This window comes from Talpa occidentalis, unplaced genomic scaffold (genome assembly GCF_014898055.3).
Source record: "Talpa occidentalis isolate TD23 unplaced genomic scaffold, MPIMG_talOcc4v2.1 talOcc4.2, whole genome shotgun sequence".
Lineage (NCBI taxonomy): Eukaryota > Metazoa > Chordata > Mammalia > Eulipotyphla > Talpidae > Talpa > Talpa occidentalis.
Genome location: NW_023602073.1, coordinates 47,857,444 through 47,874,587, shown reverse-complemented (window position 1 = coordinate 47,874,587; position 17,144 = coordinate 47,857,444). Strand labels below are relative to the sequence as shown.

Here is a 17,144-nt window from a genome sequence, read left to right as displayed (position 1 = left end):
CCTGCACTGTGTCCATTCCTGCCCTTTACAGTAAAGTCTTTGTTTTCTAACTGGTCCCGAGTAATTGGGGACCCTGAAATGTATTGTCCAGGAAACTAACACAGCCTGGAACTGGGCCCTTCCATTTCATTCTTACAGCTACCCTGGACACTGGGACCCCGGTTTAGCAGGGCCTCATTAAGAGTCAGACGTCACTCCGAGGCGGCGGGCGGGGCCGCTGCGGACGCCCGCGCCGACGCCACCGCTGCCGCGAAGCCGAGCCCTGCGGGACCCGCCGCCCCTCCGCGCCGCCGCCGCAACCTCCAGCGCCCTCGCGGAGCGGCGAGAAGCCCGGGCGCCCGCGGAGCCGCCGCCAGCCCGGCCGCGGACGACGAGCCGCGAGGGCGGGAAGCGGCGGGGGGCGGGGCGGGGCCTAGCGCCCCCGAGCGCCTCCGAACGCGCCCGGGCGGGCCAGGCCGAGGCGGACTACGGGAGCCGGCGCGGGCCGCGCGGTGGGCGCGGAGCGGCGGCGGCGGCCGGATGATCCAGCTGTTCTCGCTGAAGCAGCAGAAGAAGGAGGAGGCGCCCCGGGCGGCACCAAGGGCAGCAGCAAGAAGGCGTCGGCGGCGCAGCTGCGGATCCAGAAGGACATAAACGAGCTGAACCTGCCCAAGACGTGTGACATCAGCTTCTCAGACCCCGACGACCTCCTCAACTTCCAGCTGGTTATCTGTCCTGATGAGGGCTTCTACAAGAGCGGGAAGCTTATGTTCAGTTTTAAGGGGGCCAGGGTTACCCGCATGACCCCCCCAAGGTGACCTGTGGGACGATGGTGTATCACCCCAACATTGACCTCGAGGGCAACGTCTGCCTCAACATCCTCAGAGAGGACTGGAAGCCAGTCCTTACGATAAACTCCATAATTTATGGCCTGCAGTATCTCTTCTTGGAGCCCAACCCTGAAGACCCACTGAACTAGGCCGCCAGGCCGCCAGCTGTTTGAGCAGAACGTGCAGCGCTCCATGCGGGGCGGCTATATCGGCTCCACCTACTTCGAGCTTTGCCTGAAATAGGGTTGGCGCACACACCCCCCCCTCGCCAGGGCCAGCAGCCTGGCATCCCCTGCAAATATTGGGGGCCACAGGTGGGAGGCATGGGGCAGCCGGTGGGGGAAGCCCATGCCTGGCCTGGCCTCTCCCTGCCACCGGCTCATAGTTATTTTTTTTTTTTAACCACCATGTGATTAAGGTCGGCGCTGCCTTCCCCAACCCGCTCAGCAATGGGAAATGAATTGGCTTGTCTAGCCCCCTGCTGGGTGCTGTCCAGTCCCCCACTCTGGGCTCTGGGGTGCGGAGCTCAGGGGACTGGGTGGCCAGGGCCCCGGCACGCCACCCCTCCATCACCACTGGAGGTCCCACCAGGCTATTAAAGGGGAATGTTACTGCAAAAAAAAAAAAGAAGAAGAAGAAGAATCAGACATCATTCTCAAATGCCTCCCTTAAAATATCATTTTTAGTGCATCGCCTTAAACGTTCCTACCCTCCCACCCCCAGTGATCCGTTAAGGATCTTATTAAGGCTGGAAGCTTTGTATGGACCAGTAATGACACTATAGCTCAGGTCATGATCTGTGCTTCTAAACCCTGGATTATTATTATGACCTCCAGAACACCTAACATTACTGTGACTACTTATTCTGCTTCTAGCCACCAAAGGGTTAAAGGTTTTAATGCCCCCTTTCATGCCCATGCCACACAGTTAACCCCTTGCATCACTCATCATAATATCACTAGTCTTAACATTACTCATGTGTTCGTTCTAAAACAAAGAGCTGAGGTCTGGCTGCCAGCTAATCTTACCCGTGAGGGGACTGGAGAATCTGGTCTTGAATAAATTACCAAAGCTTTAGAACATACTCTTTTTGGGTGTCCTCATAGCTGCTATTATTGCTGCCACTGCTACGGCCACGGCTGCTGCTACTGCTATAATCGCCCTATCTCACTCCATTCACACTGCACAGCAAATGAATCAATATTTTCAAAATGTTTCCTCTGAACTCCTGACTCAAACCACCATTGATCAGGAAATCTTACAACAATTACATACCCTTGAGGCTGCAGTGTCCTGGTTTGGAGAATATCAACAAGCCCTCAGGACATGCACCAGATTTAGTTGTGATGCCCAGTACCACTCAATGCACATTACTCCTGTTCCTTTTACCACCACCTCCTCTTGGGAAGACATCCAATGGCTCCTTCACAGTGCCTTCCGCAATCATCTAGGACGAGATACTCTAGATCTCAGAAACAAACTTCAGCAACAAATGGCTCAACTCCAACAAGAGGAAAAAAATGCCACCATAAACCATCTAAATGATCTAGCCCACTGGCTAAATACAACAAACTGGTTTTCAGGTCTCAATATCAGAATATGGGTTATGGCCAGATTGGGTATATTATGTGTTTCATGTTTTCTTTAGTGCTCAAGGCCCACTGTCCCTTGTTCTGGTGGACTGGAAAAGCCGAGGCCAGGCTGACCCTTCTACCATCACAATATCAACCCCTTTCTGTGCCTTCTGCTGCCTCCTCTCCTGATTCTGAACCCCCATAAAACAAAAGGAGAGGAGGGCCTCCCTGGTGGCACAGCGGTTGATTGCTGGGTTGCGAAGCTGCCCGCAGCCTCTGCAGCGCCGGTTCTATCCCTGGCCACCAAGGCAAGGGTCCTACATGGTGCACAGACCTCTCCTGCCACCGCTGCTCCCCTCAGCAGTATATTTGTCAGTCTGCCTGTTCTGCTCCCCAGTCTGTCTTTGGTGAATTCTCTCACCCTCCCGCGCTTCTGACTATACACAGCGCTTGTATAAAATAAATAAATAAATCTTAAAAAAAAAAACTCATAAAAAAAAAAGGAGAGGAAACAAGGGAGTTTGGATTATTCTTTGTTCTGACTCATTTGTGCCTCAAGAGTATGAACAGGGAGAGTTTGAGATAAGGAAACTCTCAGGGCAAAAGTCCGAAGAGTCCCGTTGCAGCAAATGCTGAAAACAGCAATAGATGTTGTGCTTAGAGTAGCAAACCCCTGACTCTCCCTGTTTTCCCAGGCTTGGATGGGCCATATGGTTACGAGTCCCCCACACACTTGTGCATTCCCCATTTGCCTGCTGCTTCTTTGGTCTTTTTTTTTTTTTTTAATTTTTTGTTTGATTCTAATACAAATGAGACTGCCCCATGAGCTGGGCTGCACCTTTGTGGTGTGGTCCCTCCAGGCTTCTCATTGTCCTACACATGGACTCTGAGCAATCCTTTTTCATGTCACCAGCACAAGTCGTAATGAGACACGAATTCCCTGCTCAGTCTGTGGTATTGATGAATATTTTCAAGCACACAGAAAAATTGAACTAACCATGCAGAACACACCACCTAGATCCCAGCATTAGCATTTGCCACATTTGCTTTATCCCTTATATTTACCCACGGATCCGTCTCTCTATTCATCCATCTTATTATTCTGATGCATTTCAAAGTTAATTACACATGTCAGTTTCATTTCTCAACACTTGAGCATTCCAATTAACAACTAGAGTTCAAATTGGGTCAAGATTTTTCTTTGAGATAAAACTTTGTTTGGAGAAATGCACAAATCTTCAGCATACAATTAGAGGAGTTTTGACCCTTTTCAAGAATATTATGATATATTATTCTTTTCTTCTCTTGGAAACAATGAACATCTAAATAATTTAATGATGTGTCACACTTAATATAATTTTCTCGGTCCCCCCACCTTTTGAGTAATTGTCACAGTCCAATCTGAAGCCTCCCTGGCCCCTCCGTTCTCAACACATCCCTGTGACCACACTCTCCTTGGAACAGACTCCATGCCTGATTCATCTTCATAGTTATTTATTTTTATTATATTTATTTGGATAACTTTGATTTTTCCACCATATGTACATTTTTAGGGTTATAGGTACAAAATTCCAAAATACATGTTATCACCCCATATAAATATGATGCGTTATTCACCTTTGATCTTTCAACAAATAAGTTAATCTAATTCTACTTCTTCCTTTCATCCACAAGACTATTAGTCAATCTTAACAGCAGCTTAGCTTTTTTCATACCTTCATAGCCAAATATTACCATATATAGCTATGGTAAATATTTTTATTATCAGTTCCATTAGACAAACTCATATTTACACACAATGCCTGAAGCATCATTTCATTAGAGCAAGAGATGGTCATTTCTTCTAGAAAAATGAATGTCTGAAGTTAGATGAAAGAGAAGGAAATAGGGCCTCCCTCGTGGCCCAGGAGTTAAAGTCTCAGCACTATCAAGCTATCACCAGCCACTGTGGCATGAATTGGATCCCTGCCAGGGAGCTGATCCACAAGGCACAGGAGACCTCTCCAATCTCACCTGCTGCTCCCTCAGCAGTGTATTTCAATAGATGCACCTGTTCAGCTCCCCACTCTGTCTCTGGTGAATCTTGTCACCCCGCCACACACACCACACCTCTGGCCTACATCCCAGTTCTTGTTTGCATAAATAAATAAAAATAAATCTTTTTTAAAAGGAGAAGGAAATAATTTCACTTTATAATTAACCTGTATGCAGTCACCCAAATCACACCAATTCCTTTCTATGAGTACTACTTTATTTTTTTTCTATTTATCTATTTACTTATTTATTTATTTATTTATTTATTTTTATAAATTTTATTGTTATATTCCCCATACAATTGCAGCCCCCCCATTCTGACCCCAATCCCTCCCTCCCGCCCCGCCCCCCTAAAAGTGTCTCTGGTTCATAGTTTTTTGTTGATTTTGATTTTCACTTTCTTTAGTTATTCATTTTCCTGGTCCCTTATTTAAGTTTTCTAGATTCCTGCTATGAGTGAGACCATCCGGTATTTTCTTTTCTTTTTGCTTATTTCGCTGAGCATGATCCCTTCCAGCGCCATCCATGTTGCTGCAAATTGCATGTGTTTATCTTTTTTGAATGCTGAGTAAATTCCATGGTATATATGTACCACATCTTCTTGATCCAGTCATCTATTTTTGGGCATTTGGGCTGTTTCCAAAGCTTAGCTATTGTAAACAGTGCTGCTATATACATAGGGGTGCAAGTGTTCTTTGGAATTGATGTTTCTGTGTCCTTTGGGTAATACCTAGGAGTGGAATTGCTGGATCATATGGAAGCTCTATGTTTAGTAGGTCCAGAAATCTCCACACAGCTTTCCACAGTGGTTGGACCAGTTGCACTCCCACCAACAGTGCAGAAGAGTTCCTTTTTCTCCACACCCTCGCCAGCATTTGTTGTTGCTAGTTTTTAATATGTGCCATTCTATGAGTACTACTTTAACATTATATAACAAGTTATTAACAGAAAATACACAAGCCAGAAACTTATAGCCTTAAACTTCAAATCATCAACTTTTTTAATATTTGAAGACATAAAACCACAAAATCATTTCATATAAGAGCATGCAAACTACATACATTTGTAAAGTGGTGGGACAGTCAAACTATTTCCTAGCTTTTAGCTAAAATGACCATCAAAAGTGTGCAGACTGTATCCACCTTGTTTTTGGGCATTTTGCCTCCTTGAGCCTAAGCAGAGGACACTATTAAAATCCATAAATGATCCCACTGACACTGCAGTGTAAATGGGGATCTGGCTCTTTGGCCTCAAATGGAAACAAAACACCCTGTGACAATGAGTGATCTCCTTAATCCAATGTTCTCCCTGCAATGTGGGGTCAATCTCCACGAAGTGGAGGTTCCTCCTTTCTTTTCATGGTTTATTTCTAGTTTGATGCCTTTATGATCGGAGAAGATTGTTGGATGATTTTGATCATAATGTTTCTGTTGATGTTTATCTTGTGGACCAATATGTGATTGATTCTAGAGAATGATCCAAGCACACTTGAGAAATATGTGTATTAGGATTATTTTGGGGTACAGTGTCCTACAGATGTCTGTTAAACCCATGAGGTCTAGATCTTTATTTAGTGCTCTAGTGTCCTTGTTAATTTTGTCTCATTGATCTGTCCATCGGTGAGAGTGGGGTGTTGAAGTCTCCTACTACATATGTATTTTCTCTAATGTCTATTTACAGAGCTGATAATAATTGTCTTATATATGTTGATGCTCCTTCATTTGGTGAGAATACCTGCACCTCTACGTTTATTGCAGCATTATTTACAATAGGTAAGATTTGGAAACAACCCAAATGCCCAAATATAGATGGCTGGACGAAGAAGATGTGGAATATATCCACAATGGAATACTAGTCAGCAATCCAAAAAGATAAACTCATGCCATCCCCAGCAACATGGATGAAACTAGAAAGGATTACGCTCAGTGAAATAAGTCAGAAGGAAAAAAAAAATATCGGATGGTTTCACTTATAGGAGGAAAATAGGAGAATCAAATAAGGGATCGGGAAAAAATAACAATAAAAAAAAAATAAAATAAACAGTCAACCATAAATCCAAGACATTCTGCAGGGGAGGGGGAAGGAGAGGGATCAAAACAAGGGAGGGAAGAGCACAAGGGACTATGGTGATGGAGCACAGGAGAACTGGTGGTGGGATTCTATGGGACCAGACCTGAGAAAAGACAGCAAACATTGTACAAAAATGAACAATGATGCAAAATATATATAAATAAGTAACTGATTAAAAATAAACAAACCATTAAGGTGGAGCCTTCCTGGTGGCGCAAGGGTTAAATCTCAGCACTATCAAGCTATGGCCAGCCCTGCAGCAAGAGTTTGATCCCAGGCCAGGGAGCTACCCACATGGTGCTGCAGACCTCTCCTGTCTCACCCACTGCCCCCCTCAGCAGTGTATATCTGTCACTCTGACTATTCTGCTCTGCATTCTGTCTCTGGTGAATCCTCTCAGGTCCTGAACCTCTGGCCTGCACCCCAGTTCTTTTATATATAAATAAAAATAAATCTTTAAAAATAAAAATTACAATAATAATGGCATATCCCGGGTGTCAGAGAAGAAACTGAGGCACAGATCACTGACACGATCTGCTCTAAGTCTAGCCTGGGGTAGGCCCTGGGGCTCCTGTTTCTGTCAGTAACTCTCTGACCTCAGTCTCGTCTCTAGGGGGAGAGGTCCAGGCAGGAACGCACCTCACTCAAAGCTCTGGGTACCCACAGATGGGAACTGTGGGAGTCTCTCTACTGAGTCACGTGCCCCTCCCGAGGACTGGACAGCAAGACCCTGTGCTGGGAGAGGCTACTCCCTGGACACACCACTGCTGGGGACACTGTCTTATGGGGACACTGCACGCTGGGTGGCTGGAGAGTCCTTGAGTGAAAGGGACGACTTTTCCTCTGCAGGAGGAGGCACAAGGGCTGTGAGGGTCACAAGGGGCCAGTTCTGGGCTCTCACATGCCAGAAACCAAACTGACCCTGCATAAAAAAATCCCAAAGATAGAGGTGACCTTGGATTTCAAAAGGACAGATGACCATCACTAGTGCAGAAAAACAGAGCATTATACTTTTTCTTTTAAAAATTTTAAAGGGAAAACAGCCCGATCTCTGGTTTCTGAGGACATGGGCAGAGCTGACCTTGTCTCCACCAGGGACAGCTTTCCCACAATTGCTCATTAGAGCCTGCTTGGAATTGAGAGTCAGGGGTCCTATCATATTAGTCCAATGTTGGCATCAGTGAGGGGACAGGTGTGTCAGCCTCCCCACATCACATGTGTGGGTCATGAGGGTAGAAGGTCTCTGTTACCTGCGGGCCCCTGGATCTTCCCACTGATGCCAGTAGGAGCCGTGGCAGGTGCTCCAGGTCCTAATCACCATTCATTTCCAGCCACAGCTCCCGCCCAGACACTGGCCGTGCAGGGTGTCCTCACATAAGCAGCCTGGGTCCCTGAGAAGGGCCTATGAGCACTTTGAACCCCCAACAAAAACCTGAGCACATGAGGCTGTGCTGGGAAAGGACTTCCCTTCTCACAGACCCAAGAACAGATGGAAACCCTGAGCTCAGGGAAAGGACTAGGCCAGGGCCTGGCCAGGCTAAGGAAGCTGCCAGATCATGTGAGCCAGCCCGTCTGAGTCTCAGCTGTCACCAGAGCTAGAACTTGGGCTCTCGGCAGAGGCAGCTCAGTGCTGTTTTATGCTCTTCTTTCCAATTATATTTCAAGTTCCTTCCCACAAAGGCCCTTGGAGCCCTCAGGGTCAAGCTGTCTGCACACGTACTTGGGGCTCACTCCCCACATTCATCCCCAGGAGGGAAGACATGACAGGGCAGGTCTCCCTCCCCATGACATCAGCCCTTTGCTCACTAGAGGAGGCAGCAGAGGACCCTGAGAAGACACTCGGGATTCTCCTTGGGCCGGGCTGTGAGGGAGGGCCTGCAGGGACACCACCGCCTTTCCCTGACACGTTCCCTCCAGTTTCTTAAGATACAGCAGAAAATAATCCAAATCCAAGTTCCAAATTTTCCAAAAACAAAAACACATGCTTTCAAACCATTGTGCTTTCTGATACTCTGGGTTGAGCTGAGCTGCTGGAGGCGCTGATTTTCACACCCACTCCGTAGCCAGGCAAACTGCCCTCCCTCCCCATCATCACACCCAGTGACTCCTGGGGACAGAGGCCCAGACCCAGGCCCCATGAAGAACAGACCTGTGCCTGCTTGTGACCCTGTCGCCCTCAGTGTGAACAGGTGTCCCTGAGGAGCCTCAGGACACAAGACACTGTCCCCAAGGAGTCGAGGTTCCCCCATAAGCCCCTGGCCTGATCTGTCTGCTTGTTCAGTTCACCTGAAGGTCAGTCCCTCTCCAGCCTGACCTGCCAGGCCAAGGACAAGGTCCTGCCCCAAACACAACAGGACTCGGGTCAGATCCCCACTGAGGGTTTCGTCCTCATACACTCTACCTCTGGGGGGGATTTCTGCTTCGGGTGAAGGACCCAGTGGAGACAGAGCAGCAGAGAAGGGGAAATAGGTCTTGGTCAGACAAAATACCCAGAGTCTGTAACAGGCAGAGTGAGTAGCACCTCAGAGCCCCCAAACCTGCATACTCTAAATGGCTTCTGCCATCTGCCGCATAAAGGCAGAGCACACTCTGAGTGTGAAAGGACAAAGGAGAGTGGCGCGCAGAGAGGAAGGGAAGGAAAAAGAGTTTCCCAACAAAACACCCAGTTTCCCATCCCCTCGTGGGTAAATACCCAACCACACAGGGTTAACCCAAAGTGGGGCCACTGCAGCCTGAAATTTGCCACAAGTCTCAGGCACCATCGAGGGGACCCACAGAAGCCAATGGAAGGGGCCAGGCCAGTCTGGGGCAAAAGGAGCAAAATGAAAGCACAAACCACAGTCAAGGCTGGTGTCCCCGCGGGTCTCTCCCAAGTGTCTCCTTCCACGTCCTCCTGTCCCTGGGGCAAGCCCAGCACTGAGAAGCAAGGGGGCTTCTCCACATGCCCCTCTCCTGTGTCGTCCCCGCGTCTCTTTCCAGGTGCTCTGTGTCTCACGGCGGATGCGCCTAAAGGGCCCTGACATAGGGGGTCTCTGTCCAGAGAGGCCGTGTGACCCCACGTCTTATTCAGAGAAAAGGCAAAGCCCTTCCAAAATCCTCAACGTCTGCATGATGTGGGTGCCCAAACCCCATCTCAGTGACCCCTGCCCCAGTCACAGCCTCTGACACACAGACATCCCCGTCCTGGGGCGTCTGGGCTGAGGTCGCCCTGCCTGGACAGAGCTTCTGCAGACACCCTGTGGGCATGGAATGTCCATCAGGTCTTCTCTCAAAGGTGCCATCCTAGTAGGGCCCACCTGTCCATGCTAGGAGAGTAGCCTCTTCCTTGTCTCCACACGCTTGCTCTGGGTCACTTTCCCCACAATTCTTACCCACACCAGGATGCGTCTGAAAATTCATCTCTAACACTAGACTCCTGTGAGCAGGGGCAGCCCTGGGCCTTGTGGGGACAATAGCGGTGCCTAAGCCTGATCCCTGAACATGAAAAAGAACAGGTGTGCTCGAAGAAAAACCCAAAGAAGCAAAATATAAACACATTGAGGCTGAGGGTCCAGCCCTGTCTGAGCATAGCCTGATCCAGCCACCCGCAGCCTCCACCCACATCCTGGAGACAGGACAGGCCCAGGTGGGTCTGAGTCCCTGTGACCACAGGCCCTGCTGGGACAGGTGCTCCTGAAGGACAAGGACAAAAGAGCAGAAAGATGACCCCGAGGAATGATCACATCTAAGCCCACGACACACTGAGCACAGGCCCCGTCCCCTGGCTCTTCACAGCCTTTCCCGCCCCCACCTGCACAGACTCAGCACAGCAAACCTGCAGTTCTGGCTGGTCCTCTGACCTCCTACTAATTTCCAGTCAAATTTTAGGCATCTTTTCAATTAACACATCAAAAACACAACCCAGAAAAAAATATTTTCATGTCTGGGTATCTATTTGCAGTAGGGAAGTGGACATTATTCCTCAGGAAAACACAAAGTCCAGGCGGGGGTGGAGCCAGCCCCGCCTCTGCTGGAGCAGGAAAGTCATCAGGGAGAGACACAGGTCAGTGTGGGGAGGGGCCTGGTGGGCAGGGCTGGGCCAGTCTCCCCACCTCCTCACGTTATGCTAATGTGACCCCAGACACATGAGGACGCCTTTTTTTTTTTTAAAGATTGATTGATTGATTTATACAAGCACTGGGTACAGTCAGATGCTTGGGAGGGTGAGAGAGTTCACCAGAGCCAGAGCGGGGAGCAGAGCAGGCAGAAGGACCGAAGTACACTGCTGAAGGGAGCAGCGGGCAGCAGGAGAGGTCTGCGCGCCATGTGGGACCCTCCTCCGGTGGCCGGGAGCAGCAGGGGATCGAACCAGCGCTGCAGAGGCTGCGGGCAGCTTCGCAACCCAGCACTCAACCGCTGCGCCACCGGGATGCCCTGAGGATGCCTTTTGCAACAAGAGAGACCAGAGGATCTTTATTGAGGCAGGGTCCCCACATAAGTGCTGTCACTGTAGCACACCCACCCCTGAGCCCTCGGGCCTCCAGTAGAGTTCACTGTGCCCCTCCCTGCTCTGTGGTCACACTTCCCATGCCCCTCGGGTAGCCACTGCTTTACATGCAGACTTCAAGGGTCAGTGTGTGTGTGTGTATGTGTGTTTAATAGTCCTAATCACCTTTTACTGGTTTCACAGAAATAGCTAATAGTTTGCAAACCATGTTTCTCCAATGTATTTATGTTAAAACACATGAATGTTTTTATTAGATTTTTTTGGCAGAGGAGGTAGAGAAAGAAAGCTGGGAAGATGACCATTTCAATGCTAATCTTCAATGACAGGGCTAAATACTGGCCATTGTTACCCTTCATTGAAAGTTATAGATTTATAATGTCAAAACATATCAAAACTGCAATGCCTCAGTTTACTTTAAAAAAATATGAAGGCCCTCCCTGGTGGTGCAAGGGGTTAAGATGCAGCACTATGAGGCTAACCGCAGACCTGCAGCATGAATTCAATCCCCAGCCAGGGAGGTGACCCACATGGTGCAGCAGACCTCTCTTGACTCTCCCACTGCTCCCCTCAGCAGTGTATTTCAGTCAGTCCACCTGTTCTGTTCCCCACTGGTCTCTGTCTCTGGTGAATCCTCTTAACCCCCACACCTCTGGCCTGTACCCCAGTTCTTCCATGCATAAATAAATAAATCTTTAAAAAAAATAGTGAAATATATTACTTGGGCATCACATTTCCCTTTCTAAATGTATTTACATTCACATAATTTTACACTTATTACATAATGGTTTTTAAAGATCAAAATGTTAAATTAAATAATCCCACATTTGATAAATCACAGTAGTATCATTTTTTTTTAAATTCCAGTTTATTTATTCATCAGTAAAATGTAACATTTAACAGTGTCCCAGAGAACAGGGAACATATGAAATATGAAAAGGTCATTCACAGAGTCACTACTGATTTTATCAGACCTGCTGTCACACTGGGGCTTCCCCTTGAACAAAGTACTACAGGTGGTCATTGCCAGGCCAGCAGGGAAGATGGAGCTCACTCCTGACACCGGGCACCACCTGTCACTGTACCCATGTTCCTTGTTATGGCGCTGAGCCTTGGTGCTATTAGCACAATGAGTTTTTCTTAACAAATGTGGTGGGTTAAGGCAAAAGGACATAACATGGTCTCCTCATCATTTCTTTTTTCTCCACCTTTTTAAAAATTTTTGATGAGACTATATAAGTTACAGATTCACTGGCTGGAAAGACACAGTCACCACTTAGGTCAACCCCTGGTATTTACACAGGAGGTTGGTTTCTCTTGGTCTCTCAGCACGACCATCCCTCAGCAGGGCTCTCAATGAGGAGTTTCAAATGCTACCATTGCTGTCTCTGGCTGGATGTAGATTATTTTTCTATCATTAAAAATATTTAATAATTGGCCTCCCTGGTGGTGCAGGCGGTTGAGCACAGCGCTATGAAGCTGTTCACAGCCTCTGCAGCGTGGGTTCAATCCTGGCCAGCCAGGGAGATACCCACATGGTGCATCAGACCTCTCCTGTCTTCCCGCTGGTCCCCTTAGCAGTGTATTTTAGTCAGTCTGCCTGTTCATTCCCCACTCTGTCTCTGGTGAATTCTCTTATCCTCCTGCACATCTGGCCTGTACCCCTGTTCTTGTATGCAGGAATAAATAAATCTTTAAAAATATATTTATAATTGGGCAATAATCTGCTCAGATTTGTAAACTCTCCATTGAATAATTTCTTATTTTTTACAACTTTCTGCTGGCTTCTGTGTTTTTTTCTGTCACCTTCTTCCCTTCAAAGGAGGAAGGGTTATTGAATGAGCCTCCAACTCTACCCCGCAATGTAAAATATTGTCCACAGTTTTAGTTAGAGAAGAGGCAATGGTCTGTATGATGAGCTGAGTCATTAATAAATGGCCTTAAGATTTGAGGAGACAGAAATCATTGTCATGAATGGAAATTGTGCAGACATTGACCGAGATGTACAACCTAATTAAACCAGCTGATGTAATGGAAAGATAAAAGGTAGAGATGATAAGGTAGACTCTGAAGAAAACCATCCACAGGGTGAAAACCATGACTTGCAGGTGAAGAAGGGATCTTCCAGAGATGAGGTTCATGGATTCGCTTATCTGTAAGTCTATGGTGAAGGTGTCTGTGAATCCAGTAGATCAGCGTGTTGATGAGAAAGAGGAAGGACCATACAGAACAGTGAGTTGAATCCAGCTGTTTGGAAACTCTCCTATGCTGTCATACAATTTGCTGCATTCTCTCAGCTCCACAGAAACAGTGAGATGGTGGGAATACTCAATCCATGGTAATGGCCTAAGAGTAAACATGATTCTCATTAGACTTGATTCTATAAATAGTGTGGGGGTTCATTAGGGAATGACTATAGACAAAATAACAGCTCATTGTCACAAAGAATAAATAAAGGATAAAAGCACTAAGATTTTTTATAACCAGGAGAATGATAGTTTGTTGGAAGATGTCATACTCTGGCCCTGTGGTTCGATATAGAAATGGTATAAAAAATAATTATCAGCAGCGAGTACAAGATTCATCTTAGCTCCAGCAAATAGGAGAGGCTGGAGGATCCAGGGGCGGTGCAGGTGCAACAAGACACAATGGGGGACTCAGTCAGCGGGAGTCAGGCTTTGTCATCAAATGAGTCTGATGCCAAACTAGAGAGGGTCAGTCCACCACCAGCACTGCTGGGCAGGAAGCCTGGGCTGGTCTGCAGCCCTGTCAGCCATAGGCCCAGCCTGAGGGGTTCAAGGGTTAGTTTTTACGTTCGTTAGACTTCTCTACACCATATATGAGTGACATATTTGTCTTTCTCCTTTGGACTTATTTCAATTAGCTCCATCCGTGTTGCCCCAGATGGCATGAGTTTATTTTTCTGTTAAGTAGTATTCTATTACCTGCATACCACTTCTTGAATTCTCATCTTCTTTCAGGCATTTTGGTTGTTTCCATAGCTTGGACATAGTAATTAGTGCTGCAGTGATCATGGATGTGCAAGGTGTCCTTCACAGTAGTGTATTTGTGTTCTGTGGGTAGATACATAGGAGTGGGACTGCTGAGCCCTATGTTAGATACACTTTTAATCTTCTATGAAATCTCAATACTGTTTTATATACATATAATGTTTTATATATATATATATATAATGTCATTGTTCATTTTTGTACAATGTCTGGTTGTATGCTTTCTTCTCAGGTGTATTCCCATAAAATTCCCAGCACCAATTCACCCATGAACCATCACCATAGTCCCTTTGCTCTTCTCCCCCGTTTTGCTCCTTCTACCTTCCCTCCCTTGCAAAATGTCTCTGGTTTATAGTTTTCTGCTCATTTTGGTTTCTTATTTATTATTACTGTTATTTATTTTCCTGGCCCTTATTTCATTCCCCTATATTCCTCCTATAAGTGAAATCAACCAATATTTTTCTTCATATCTGTGGCTTATTTCACTGAACATAATCCCTCTAGCTCCATCCATGTTGAGAATGGCATGTGCTGATTTTTTTTATTGCTGAATAGTATTTTATTGTGTATATACTACATCCTCTGGATCCAGTCATCTATTTTTGAGCATTTGAGTTGTTTCCACATCTTACCTATCATAAATAGTACTGAAATAAACATAGGGACAGGTATCCTTTTGAATTAATGCTTTTGTATCCTTTGGGTAGATTACTAGGAGTGGAATTGCTGGGTCATATGGCAGCTCCATTTTAGTAGTTTGAAGAAACTCCACACAGTTTCCATAATGGTTGGACCAGTTTATATTCCCACCGGCCATGTAGGAGAGTTCCTTTTTCTCCACATCCTTGTGAACATTTGTTGTTGCCTGTTTTTTTTTTAATATTTTATTTTATTTTATATATATATATAGATTTAAAGATTTATTTATTCATTTTACACAAGAACTGTGGTACAGGCCAGATCTGTTGGAGGGTGAGAGGATTCACCAGACACAGAGCGGGGAACAGAAAAGGCAGACTGACGAAATACACTGCTAAGGGAAGCAGCGGTGGGACAGGAGAGGTCTGCTGCACCATGTGGGATCCTCGCCGGTCAGGATCGAACCTGAGCTGCAGAGGCTGCAGACAGCTTCACAGCGCGGTGCTCAACCACCTGCACCACCAGGGAAGACCCTATTTTATATATATATTTTACATCATTTTTTCATTTTTTCACAATGTATGCATTTTCATCTTGGTTATATTCCCATGCAATTCCCATCCCCCTTATGTTTCCTGTTTTCTTAACATGTGCCATTCTCACTAATGTAAAGCGGTATCTCATTGTGGTTTTGATTTGCATTTTCCTGATTTAAGTGATGTTGAACAATTTTTCATATACCTGTTGGCCATTTGCATTTCCTTTTGGAGAAGTTTTTTTAGCTCTTCCTCCCATTTTTTGACTGGATTGTTTATTTTTGTTGAGTCCTGTGAGCTCTTTTAGATCTTTGTGATCAGTCTCTTACCAGTTGTACTGTGTGCAAAAATTTTCTCCCAATCAAAAGGGTCTCTCTGTTTTAGTTAATATCTCTTTTGCTGTGCAAAAGGTTTTAGTTTGATGTAATCCCAGCTGTTAATCTTTTCCTTCACTTTCTTTGCTTTTGGGTTGTGTCTTTAAAGATGTGATGGATATTTATATCATGTAGTGTTTTGTGTATATTTTCTTCTGTATATTTTATGGTTTCAGGTCTTATGTTGAATTATTTTATCAATTTTCAGTTGGTTTTTGAGCATGGTGTGAGATAGTAGTGTAGCTTCATTTTTTGCATGTAGCAGTTCAGTTTTCCCAGCACCATTTATTGACTTGAACAAACTGTCCTTATTCCATTGCCTATAATTTGCTCCTTTGTCAAAGATTAGTTGTCCATAAATATGTGGGTTTATTTCTGGTTTTCTATTCAATGCCATTGGTCTGTGTGTTTGTTTTTTCTAGTATCATAGTGTTTTAATTATTATGGCTTTATAGTACAGTTTGAAGTCTGGGATTGTGATGCCTCCATTCTCCTTCTTCTTAGTCAGGAGAGCTTTGGCTTTTTGCGGAAACCTTGATACTGTTTCCATCAAAACCGAACCAGTCTACATTCCCATAAACAATGTAGGACTGTTCCCTATTCTCCATGTCTTTGCCAGCACTTGTTAATGTCTGGTCTTTATGATACAGGCCATTCTCACAGACATGAAGTGGTTTTGTTACGGCAATTTCACAGAGAAATCAGATGGCACTCAGAGAGGTGGAGAGAGATTTAATGTCACACCAGCAGGCTCAGTGAGATCGCTCCCCAAAGGGCTGAGCACCAAGAACAAGAATGGCAAGGCTTTGTACAGTTTGTATGAGGAAACTTGCTATCCCATCCATCACAGCATACGCATTCTTCATTGTTTGGGAAGGGGGTTCAAGGAGTCACTGCTACCACCACGGACAAGCAGTGCAGCACACCCAGCAACTTCTTCGCTTCAGCGAGCAGCAGAATCAAAGCGGTAGAATCCCCCAAGCAGCAGCTTTGGGAAGCTTTCTGTTTCATTTTCCCCCTTTTGATGTCCCTACTATGTGCTAGGGAGTATCAAGGTCTAGACTCAAAGCAAGCAGCGGGAAAGGAGCCTAAGGGCGCATATTGTCTAGTTAACATTTGGAGTTTAGTAGCCTCCAAACAGAAATGGATAAACAGTGTGGCCAGATTAAAAGACACGGCCAAAGGGCAAGAATGGAGACCAGTGCACCCAGGACAGGCGTGAGCCAAGGCACAATGTGGTGATGCTGTCCCACCAAGAGAAACAAGGGAAGCAGCCAACACTGGGTCCAACCCAGCAGCCCATAAGCATTCCTCCTGTGATGCTCCCCGAGCTTCTGCTGTGCGCAGGCCAACCCGCTTCCGGCTGTGGTTGGAGCAGGGCTGCAGCAGGTCACGGTGTTTGGTCGAGTCTCTCTGCAGGGTCAGTCTGACCTGGTGTGCAGGGTCTGGGCAGGCGTCCACTGTGCCGACGTCTCGCGCGAGCTGGCGTATCTGAGGAGTGTTGTTCCCTCGGAGTAACACCTGCAACTTTGATAGCAGTAGGGGAGTAAGGATGACAGTACAGGGCCCCACTCAGACAGGTTTGAGTGCTCTTTTTCCAGTCCTTTACCCAGA

At 46.3% G+C, this 17,144-nt stretch overlaps 2 pseudogenes; one reads left to right on the top strand and one right to left on the bottom strand.

Annotated features, from left to right (window-relative positions):
• Window positions 1-503: 503 nt before the first annotated feature.
• On the top strand, window positions 504-1,064 carry LOC119252195 (NEDD8-conjugating enzyme Ubc12-like; annotated as a pseudogene).
• Window positions 1,065-12,210: 11,146 nt separating this feature from the next.
• On the bottom strand, window positions 12,211-14,988 carry LOC119251346 (lathosterol oxidase-like; annotated as a pseudogene).
• Between the last annotated feature and the right edge of the window lie 2,156 nt (window positions 14,989-17,144).